Here is an 11,878-nt window from a genome sequence, read left to right as displayed (position 1 = left end):
GGCGAAACTGTTTATCAGTGTATGCTGAGAACCGGTGGCTGAAGAATTCTACAGGTCAGGCATCGGTCAATCATGTGGGTGAGGGTGTATAGATGTTCTTAGTGACCGAGAATAAAGTTCTGACTATTTAAGGAATATTGGATGTTTTATAAGGGGCGAGAAAAAATCTACTTAGAGACGTGTGTGTGTATACTGTTCTATATATGTGTGTGTTGGCGTAGGGGTAGAAAACACTTTTTGTGTACGTGTGTGCGTTTGATCGTTCGGCTGTCAGTGGCTACTGCCGTGATAACCGTTGGGTGGCAGAAAGAAAAAAATATATATATATTATGTTTTATGTGTGTGTGTGTTCATCTAAGCCTGCCTTGTCAAGGAAACCCCCCGCTGTGAAAAAACCAAGCCCCGTTTGTCTTACAGGAGTAATTCCCCTTGCAGTGGATAATCGTAGATATCTTAAAGGCTATTTCAGAATTTTTGTTTCTCTAACGGATTTCCTTTTTTCTTCCTGAAGAGAAAGACACAATATGGTCCCATTATTCAATCGGATTTTGGTAATTTGTGCCTTTCGAAACACGTGTAGAATGAAATAAAACGATTTCTGTTCAATCTGCGTTCAGCTCCATTTCTTCAATTCACCAATAATGTTTTAATTTCAATTATCCGCACCAACGCACGGTTGCAACGCCAGATGGTTGTACCTCCAACCGTGCTGTTTACTGCTGTGATTTTTGCTACTAAGGTATCGGTTAACTTTTGATTAATCTACAACAAGATTATTCATCTTTCTATTTCACATTATATATATATATATATATTATATATATATATATATATATATATATACGTATATACAAGCATATATAGGTACTGGACGTCACCAATGGTGCAAATAACATGAAATACATAAACAAGAGAAATGGGAAACAGGACAAGTAAACACAGAGAAAAGATCTTTCATGAATTGTTGGCTGTCTATTAACTCCTCATTTCAAGAGTTCAATGACAATATGAGTCTTCACAGACAGTTGCTCTCATAAATTCTAAAATAAAATTTAGAAGTTGTGGAGGGTCAAAGTTGGGAACCAAAAAACGGCAGTGGAGACATACAAAAAAACCAAACAAAAACAAACATGGAGAGTCATTAGACCAGAATGAGAGGAAAATAGTGAACGCTGGAAGAAACATTTTTTTGAAAGAAAAAAGATAAAAGAGAGAGAAAAAGAGAAAGAGGGGTGAAAGAGAGAGAGACAAATGGAAAATAGTGAAGGAGAGAGGGGGAGAAAAAGGGAATTAGAGAAGGGTGGAGGAAGATAAACTTCAATTAAATAATAGATATATGTGTCTAGAGAATTTCTAATAGGAGATATTTTACATGATTCTCCTAGATGTAAAACTTTGTAACTTCTATTAGCAAATGAAACATGTGTAATGGTAATAAATGATACCAAAAGTTGGATAAGATCTTGCGGCAGCCATTGCCATCTCTGAGACTGGAGTAAGACATCACCTGCATCCATTTGCCATGTGTGAGATCACAACGAGGCTTGTGATGGAAACTATATAAAGGGAAAACCCGATTCAAATCTCTCTCTTTTGGCCCCACCTTCACAGCAGCGCTAGCTGAACAACCTCACTGGCTGGAAGCAATTTGTGCCCACACTAACGAGTTACTACACAATGCACACAGCTAAAGATGGTAGCTGAGAGTAGCACATTTCACCTATCCTGTAAATAAACTGGTTGTAAATAGCATTTGTACTTGAAGTTTTCTCTCTTTGCCTGCCGGAAGCCTGAACTACATGAAGAACAAAAAGACGATATTCTTCCGATATCGTAAACCTTGCCTTCCATTATTAAAGGTTTGACAATGCAAGAACACTATGTTTAAACGTTTTTAGTTGAACCTATCTAATCCAGGGACAATGTCTGGCAGCTGACTCAGTAGGGATGCACAAGATTATCCACCATCTTTCCAACAACAATGTTGGGCGCCTTCTTGAATTCCATATGTCAAACACTCATGGACATGCTTACAAAATCAAAAAACAACACAGCACCCATGACTTTCAGAAACATTTTTTCACACTCAGAATTGCTGAAGTGTGGAATAAACTACCCACATCAATTGTTAGCTGTCAAGACACTACATCTTTCAAACTTCCATACTTCATGAAATTCGCCAATAGTACACCTAATGTCCCCTACCCCTGTTTCTTCTTTTTCATTTTTTAAAGATTTTTATCTTTTACTTGTTTCAGTAATTTGACTGTGGTTATGCTGGTGTGCAGCCTAGAAAAGTTTTAGGCAAACAAATTGACCCCAGGACCTTTTTTTAAGCCTAGTAATTATTCTATCTGTTACTTTTACTAAACTGCTCATTTACAGGAACGTGAACTCACCGACACCGGTTATCAAGCAGTAGTGAGACACAAGGCACGCACGCTTGAATCTCCTTTTCTCTCCGTTCTCTGCTTATTTCTTCATGTTTCTTTCTGTTGGAGAGCGTAGGCTCGAAACGTAAAAGACTTTCTCACATTCCTGGACATCAAACTAATACACCTACTTGTTGTTTATACACCCATCTTCGTCTTTTACGTATATATATGACGGGCTTCTTTCAGTTTCCATCCGCCAAATCTACTAACAAACCTTTGGTCTGCCCAAAACTATAGTAGAAGACACTTGCCAAAGGTGTCAGACGAGGGAACTGAACTCGGAAGCGTGTGTTGGGAAGCAAGCTTCTTACCACACAACTATACCTGCCCCTATTTTTTTCACTGTTTACTTCCTGTGCATATTATATGTACTGTTCAAGCAATTTTAATTACTTCTTTATCCATAAAGCATTGGTCAGTTATAGGTTACAGATTAAGACGCTTGCTCAAAGTGTCGTATACTGAGATCGAACCCAAAGCCCCGTGGTTATGAAGCAGAAATCTTGACCATATTGCGATGCTTAGTTTTATGTTTCTGGAATAAAAATATTTTTTTAAAACTTAAGTTGGAATATTTACAAAATGCACATACAGAGATATGATGTAAGGGAAATAACTCCATCATGACTTGGCATACGAGAAAAATATTTTGCTTTTGGAAAGAGAATAATGAATGAAATTTCTTTAAATCAATTACAGCAACAATATACACATCCTATATCAATAAAGATCGTTCACGATGAAACTGAAATTATATGATTTACTGATCTACATTTATTATATGCAAATACAGGCTAAATATTACGTATAGTCATGTACTACATTCACATAGATCATAGATATTTAGACACCGCACCCCCACATACAACTTAACACGTTATCGGGTTGGTCTTTCTGCAAGCCAGCTGTTAAGGATATTGAATATCCCCCCCTCTCTCTCTCTCTCTGTTTTCCCTAGAGACGGTTTGACACGAGCTGGCCAGGCAGAAGCCTGCACCAGATTTCTCAAACAGTTTAGGCAGGAATTTTACACCTGGACGCCCTTCCTAATACCAATTACTCAGCAGAGTGGAGTGAGCGCTTTTTACGTGACACAAGCACAGGCGAGGTTAGTTTTGGCAAGGTTTTTACAAATGGATACCCTTCCAAATGCCAACCACTTTGCAGTGTGGAGTGGATGCTTTTAAGTAGCACCTGCATTAACAGGGTCACCAAGTACTTCCAAGAGAAAAAGAAAAAAAGTTTTGAGATGGGGGGGGGGGCATTAGAGGAGGTGATCTTATGTTGGGTGATGAAAGGTTACAGAGAGACAGAAATAGGTGTCTCACTGTTGAGGAGGTCCATGGTTACCTGGCCAGAGAGAGAAAGGTCAGGAATGAAGACAGAAACAGGTGCACTGCTGCAAAGGAAATACATGGTTACCCAACCTGAGGGAAGTGCAGGAGAAGGAGAGAGAGAGAGAGTGGGAGACTGTAGGTTAAAGATGGTGGCAAAGTGCCAGGCATACTCACAAGGGATGGGGATCAGAATATAAATGGGATGTTTGAGTAAAGGAATAGAGAGATATAGGTGGTGGCAAATGCCAGGGCATATCCTTGAGGTTCGAATGCCATAATATAAGTGGCAGGATATAGCAAGGGAAGTATGATTAAAGAGTGCAGAGTGGGGGAGTGAGTGGTGAAAACTTGGATATATATAGAGCCAGGGGTCGACTGGATAGTAGTGATACAGAGGAACAGGGCTATGAGGACAGGATTGGGGAGTAAAAGCTTGGCATAGTGCATGAAGGAGGAAATGTGGGGAAGAGAAGAGATGTAGATTGGTTTGTTGGGGTAGGGTGAGGGAAAAGTTTTTTTGTTTTGTGTGGGTGGAACACACGAGTTGGGGACTAGCAGATAGCAATGATACAGTGGCACAGGGCCAAGGGGACACGATTGGGGAGTGGAGGAAGCATAGTGTATGAATTGGAAATAGGAGGAAGAAAAGAGGTGTAGTTTGATTCATTGTGGTAGAGTGTGTGAGAAATTTTCTTAAGTATGAGTGGGACACACAACGCTTCAGGAACTCAGTTTTGCTGACGTGGGCGGATCTTCTCAAAATCAGATTACATCAATACTTCTTACCGATTACATTGTAAACAAACGGTTAACTTCAAGCACAAACACGTATGCAGAAAATGTTGAAAGAAATTTTTGTATTTAATGATTATTGTAGTGTTTTTTTTAAATACTTCATCATATACGTAGTCATCACATTCTGTTAAAATGTCTTGGGGTGTTTGGTTTCTTTCTTTCCCTGATGAGAAGATTGCACTGTTTTACACCATTTTATTATTTCTGGAATATAGAACTGTCTTTGAAACATATTTCGGAAGTAAAAACATTTAGATAACACCTGCGTTTAACTCCATTTTCATATATATATATATCATCATCATCATCATCATCATTTAACGTCCGCTTTCCATGCTAGCATGGGTTGGACGGTTCAACTGGGGTCTGGGGAGCCCGAAAGCTGCACCAGTCCAGTCAGATCTGGCAGTGTTTCTACAGCTGGATGCCCTTCCTAACGCCAACCACTCCGAGAGTGTAGTGGGTGATTTTATGTGCCACCGACACAGGTGCCAGACGAGGCTGGCAAATGGCCACGCTCGGATGGTGTTTTTTATGTGCCACCGACACAGGTGCCAGATGAGGCTGGCAGACGGCCACGCTCGGATGGTGTTTTTATGTGCCACCGACACAGGTGCCAGATGAGGCTGGCAAACGGCCACGATCGGATGGTGTTTGTTACATGCCCACAGCACGGAGGCCAGTCGATGTGGTACTGGCTACGGATACATATATATATATACATATATATATATATATATATATATATATATATATATATATATATAATATATATATATATATATATATACATATATATATATATACACACACATATATACACATATATACCTATATATACACATATATATATACATACATATATATATATATATACACGCACATATATACATATATATATGCACATATACATACATATATATATACATAAACATACATACATATACACATACACACACACATATATATATATGTGTGTGTGTGTGTATGTATGTATGTACACATAATTTACATACATAAATGTATACACACACACACACACATACACCTTGGGAATGAGAACCCAGGTTCGAAATTTCCCCAAGACACCTGAAGAAGGCTGAAGGGTATATCAGCCAAAATGTTGTGTTAACAACAAACAAGATGAGGACAAATATCTGTCGAATGTAAATAATGTACATAATTCCTCATCTCTTAAATATAGAACTAGATTCCTTTGTCTTCAAAATCTGAATTTTTAAGCATGTGTTGTACTTTAGTCCATGCTAGAATAAGACACACCCATGCACTCTCTCAATACCAGGGAGTAGAGTGCACATAACATCTTTTGTCTAAGATCAGAGGAATAAAAATTCTTAGACTTTTCCCCAAGATCAAACATTGTAGATAATTTTTATGAGAATTGCAATCGTTGTCATCATCATCATCATTTAACATCCATTGTTCATGCTGGCATGGGTTGGACAGTTTGACTGGGCTGGCACACTGGAAGGCTGCACCAAGCTCCAATCTTACTTGGCATAGTTTTCATATGGCTGGAAGCCCTTCCTAACACCAACCACTCTGAGAGTGTAACAGGTGCTTTTACATGCCACCAGCACAGGTTCCATTTGCATGACACCGGGGTGCATTTACATGCCACCAGCATCGGTGCCAATTTGTGTGACACCGGTATCTGCCACAACTGCAATTTTGCTTGGCTTGATGGGTCTTCTTCTCAAGCATGACATAACATTAAAGGTCTTGGCCATTGCCTCCGTGAAACCCAACATTCAAAAGGAACACTCAATAATTGAGTGCAGCCTTCCACAGTAACTTTTGAAAAGAATCCAGAAATGAGTTTTTGACTGTTTGAAGGTTTGAATCATATCCAACAATTACTATTTGAATATTTTTATGCACCAAAGGCCTTTGTGTATCTATGCTTTGTGATATTTTCATTTTCTTAAGCTGTAGGTATCTGGTTGCCATGGTGTATAAATGACTTAGATCAGAACATAGCTTCGAACAACAGGATGCCAGTCTGTTGCAAGAGAAAAGTCAATTACATCAACCACAGCACTTGACAATACTTTATTCTATTGAACTCCCCACACCTCCCGAAGTGATGAAAAGCAAAGATGACCTCAGCAGAATTTGGACTCAAAAGGTAAATAGCCAAAAGAAATGTTGCTAAGCCTTTTGTCTGATGAGCAAATAATTCTGCTAGCTTGCCATGTTTATAAGTAACTAGGTACAATATTAGGTAAATGTTATATCAAAAAAGAGAGTAATCACCTGCTAGTATGTAAATGAGATTCAAATTGTACCTGTACAACTTTTGACATTTTTTTTACAGCTCAGTCAAGGATGGAAGGGCAGCATCTTTGATTGTTTACATAACTTGGAACTGGTACATGAACTGGAAGTAGGGAGCAAAGAAATTAGCCACAAACTGATGACTAAGCCAAAATATTTGCAGCAGTGTGGATGCTGCTAAAGACACCCAAGACTCATAATGGCAATAAATTGGGGGATAAATTAAGACTGCCAGTCAAAAAATATGATTCAGTATTTGTAAGCTAGATTTTTGCACATACAGAGATTAATACTCTTTTACTTGTTTCAGTCATTTGACTGCAGCCATGCTGGAGCACCACCTTTAGTCGAGCAAATCGACCCCAGGACTTATTTTTTGTAAGCCTAGTACTTATTGTATCAGTCTCTTTTGCTGAACCACCAAGTTACGGGGACGTAAACACACCACCTTTGGTTGTCAAGCAATGTTGGGGGGACAAACACACACATATATACATATACATATATATGATGGGTTTCTTTCAGTTTCCGTCTACCTAATCCACTCACAAGGCTTTGGTCGGCCTGAGGCTATAGTAGACAACACTTGCCCAAAGTGCCACACAGTGAAACTGAACCTGGAACCATGTGGTTGGTAAGCAAGCTACTTACCACACTGCCACTCCTGCACCTAATAGTAAATGATCTGCTTGAAGTACCTCTTGTACATATTTTACTATCAAATATAATAGCATTTAACTCCTTTTCAGTATGAATGTTGTTCATTTTAGACTTTCATATATAATTTACATACAGACCTGGAGGAGAACAGATGTTTCAGTAAACTATTATAATTATGTGAAACAAATTTGAAGTGAACTTATCAACAGCTGCTTCAAGTTCATTAATGGTTTCTGACAAATTCGTATTTCTGATACTGTGGCAATCTTTATTGTTGGGACAGAGTCTGACTTGACATTGTCCGTCAACACAATATTGTCAAACTATTCAACATCAGGTCAGGCAGAACAGAAGGGTTGGTTTGCTAGAGGCCATTAAATAATAGGGTTTATGGTGGAGCCAAATTAAGACCCATGGAGGCACTAAGCACTTTACAAATATTTGTAATTAATAATATAAACAAGGATAAACCAGAAAATAAATTCTTATTTTTCAAATTGAAACAGAAAGCACTGTTTATTTTTATATCCTTCCACTGTATATTTGAAAAGTTTTTTTCCTACTTCTTTTAATTGCAAAGTCTTTGATCAGATCCTTAAAATTAATCTTATGTAACACATCTGCTTCTATACTCAGTGAAGATATGGCATCGTGAATGTTATTTTAGCAAGTTTAAAGTTATTTGTTTTGTGTTGTAAACCATTTCTGCAGTGCCCCACTTCTCTTCATGCCTTAAGCACGTGTTTATTTTGCTTAACGGTTAATCCGGTGCTAGCTTATGGTTTCAAAGGAGTTTTCTTCCCGTTAGAGACAAAACTGAGGTACCTTTTTTTATAAATCATTCTTTTCTATTTATTTTGTTTTGTCTCTTACAAATACATCATGTACACTACATGTTCATGTATACACCCATAACTTATATAATAAATTATATGTATGTAGCACTACTTACAAAATACTTAATGAGCTTACATTTCACATCTGATTTGAACTTTTTATCAGATTTACTTGTCTCAATCTGACCTACATAAAATTCACCACTGAGTCTTCCTATTTCTTTATAATGCTGTGGGGAAGTTTTCAAAGTTTATCATGTTCAGTATGAGTCTTTCCAAACACAAGCACTACATTTGATGCACTCTTTCAAAAAAGTCTCAAAAAACCACCCCAGGTCCTCTATGCAAAGTTGAGCCTTTCATAAGCTTTAATGCACTACAAACTTTTTTTCTTGAATATATGCTGCTGAAATTGGAGTGCATCTAATATACCCATGAGTCTTTTACGCTATCAATTACAGTATATCACTAAGCGTAGTTACAAAATAGCTTTGAGTCCTGTATAATATTCACCTATTATTATGTTGAAATTATTTCTGTGAGGATTTTAGTTCAAAAAATGTAATCAAGAGATTGCCTTTTACATAGAGTATTGAAAGTGAAAAGGACTCCAGGGGTTATATTTAGTTTAATTATTGAGTATCCTGAGCATACATTAAGCTTAGAAAAAAAATTGTTCACTTGTTTTTTGAAATGGTATTGAGAGTTTTGAGCAAATAATGAAAAAAAAAAAAAAATGAATTTATTGTTATAGCATACTTAATTGCCATGGAGTGGGTGTGATGATTTATGTTCGATCAAATCTATCGGCAATCCCCTGTGATGATTTGAACCAATATCAGCAGGAAGTATTTTTCTGCAATATACACATGACCATGTCAACACTTCTGCTTGGAGTCGTTTACCGCCCCCCAAATTATCGTCAAGATGCACAGCTTTTTGATATCCTCAGAGCTGCTGCCATGAAAACAGCCGCATATGTTAATATTGCAGGCGACTTCAATTTCCCTGAGATTGACTGGGAGGCCTTCCGTTGGCCGCAAAGTGCAGACGATTTCCTTGAACTGGTGCTGAATTCAAATTGGTCCCAAGTCGTTACCTCCCCCACAAGGGGTAACAACACTTTGGATCTGCTACTTACCGCTTCTCCTGAAACAATCATTAGTGTCACTACTGAAGAACCTTTAGGTGACTCTGATCATTCCATGATCATGGCCAACTTGTCTCTGATTGGTTGTAACAAAAAACACAACCATCTTCAGACTGCCTGCTTTGACTGGAATAAAGCAGACTGGAGCTCTTATTGTACTGAGCTGCAACACCCAAACTGGCTCGAATTTTATGCCTCTGGAGATATGGACACTATACTCCAGAACATTCTGAATTCAATATGGGCAGCATGTGCAGCATCAGTACCACGCAAGCACAAAAAACCACCCAATAGTGCAATTTGGGAGACTGCAGCAGTCCGACTTGCCAGGAAAGAATGCAGTAATGCTGAACAGGAATACAAATTGCACAAATCAGAGAGCAACAGGAAAAAGTGCAATAGGTCAGCCAACCACTTCAAGCAGGTGACAAAAAAGGCAGTGCTTGAATTTGAACAACGCATTGCAACTAACCCTGACAGCAAAGTGTTCTGGAAGTATGTGCACTCAAAGCAGCGACCCCACTCTCCAGTTGGTCCCCTTCGCAATTACTGGCAATCCTGAAGAATGTGCAGAAATCATTCCTGGATGCTATGCCGGCATTTTTACTGTCAAAGACCAAAATGTTCCATCTTCATCACCACTGACATCGGACTCTATATTTACTATGCAATTTACACCAGCAATGCTACAACGCCACCTTAAGAATAAACGCAACTATACCTCTCCAGGTCTCGATGGTGTTACATCCCTACTTTTCAAATGCGGTGGGTACTTTCTTCTAAGCCAACTTTCTCTATTCTTCCAATTCTGTCTTGACAATGGTGTTACTCCAGAACAGTGAAAAACTGCCAGTGTTATCCCTCTGTTCAAAAAAGGCGACTGCACATCGCCTGTCAATTATCGCCCCGTTAGTCTTACTAGCTGCATCGCCAAACTGATGGAATCCTGTATCAGAGAAACCCTCTGGAACTTCTGGAAGTCTCACAGCCTCATCCAGCCGTCACAATTCGGATTTATTCCTAACTCCAGCTGCTGTAATCAACTCGAGTTTCTTGAGGACGTTACCCAAATCACTGATCGCAGATCCTGGGTGGATGTTGTTTACCTGGACTTTGCTAAGGCTTTTAACTCTGTGCCACACAAAAGACTTATGGTGAAGCTCTCTGCGTTGGGCGTAAGAGACGAACTCTATAACTGGTTGAAGTCCTTTATTTTTGGCCGAAAAGAGGTTGTCACAGTTCTAGGACAGCACTCTTCGGCCTATGAGATAACATCTGGTGTATCACAGGGATCTGTTCTTGGCCCCCTTTTATTTGTTGCATATGTTAATGACATAGATGCCAACTTAAAGAATGCCACAGTGCTGAAATATGCAGATGACATCAAGCTGTACCTTGAAATAAAGAGGTCAGATCCTGTACACTATAGATCTCTATTGCAAGCAGACCTGGACACAATGCAGCAGTGGATCATGGACTGGCAACTCAAGCTAGCTGTGGACAAATGTACCACCATGCATTTTGGGAGGAGAAACCCAGCGTCCACCTACTCCCTCCACAACACTAGTCTCAAAAAGTCTTCATGTGAACGTGACCTGGGTGTTATTGTCGACAGTGATTTGTGTTGGACAAAACACATCGCTAAAATTGTCAAGAAGGCTGAGGGTGTCTTGGCATCACTCACCAAATCCTTTGTAAGCCGCTCTCCGACTATCTATCTGCGGCTTTATATAGCTATGGTAAGACCTCACCTGGAATTTGCATCACCGGTCTGGAACTCCTATCTTGCCCAGGATATCAATCGTCTGGAAGCCGTTCAGCAATGTGCAACCAAAAGAATACCCTCCATCAGGCATTTGCCATATCCTGAATGCCTTACTTCCCTGGGCATGGACACATTGAAACTCCAACGTCTGGCAGCTGACTTGGCAGACACCCATAAAATTATCAACCATCATACAAACAATAACTCTGAGCGCCTTTTCAAACTCCACCCATCTAACACCCGTGGACATATTTACAAAGTCAGAAAACAGCACAGCTCCCATGACTTTAGGAAACATTTTTTCATGCTGAGAGTTGCTGAAGCATGGAACAAACTGCCAGCATCAGTTGTTAGTTGTCGGAGCACTGCATCCTTCAAAACTTCCATGCTTTCTGAGATTTGCCAACACTACACCTGATTTTCTCCCCTCTATACACACACAAGCATGTATCTGACTCATGCATTGTTCGCTTTCCAGACATTTGTACATTACTGCATATACTCTATACACACTTTCTGACAAGTTGTGGCACACCTGAGCACTGTATACAATAATTTCATTATCATTATTATTTAATTATATAAATGTTCCACATGAAGAT

Source organism: Octopus sinensis, linkage group LG8 (genome assembly GCF_006345805.1).
Source record: "Octopus sinensis linkage group LG8, ASM634580v1, whole genome shotgun sequence".
Lineage (NCBI taxonomy): Eukaryota > Metazoa > Mollusca > Cephalopoda > Octopoda > Octopodidae > Octopus > Octopus sinensis.
The sequence above is the reverse complement of the archived record's forward strand: the minus strand, read 5'-3'. Positions refer to the sequence as shown.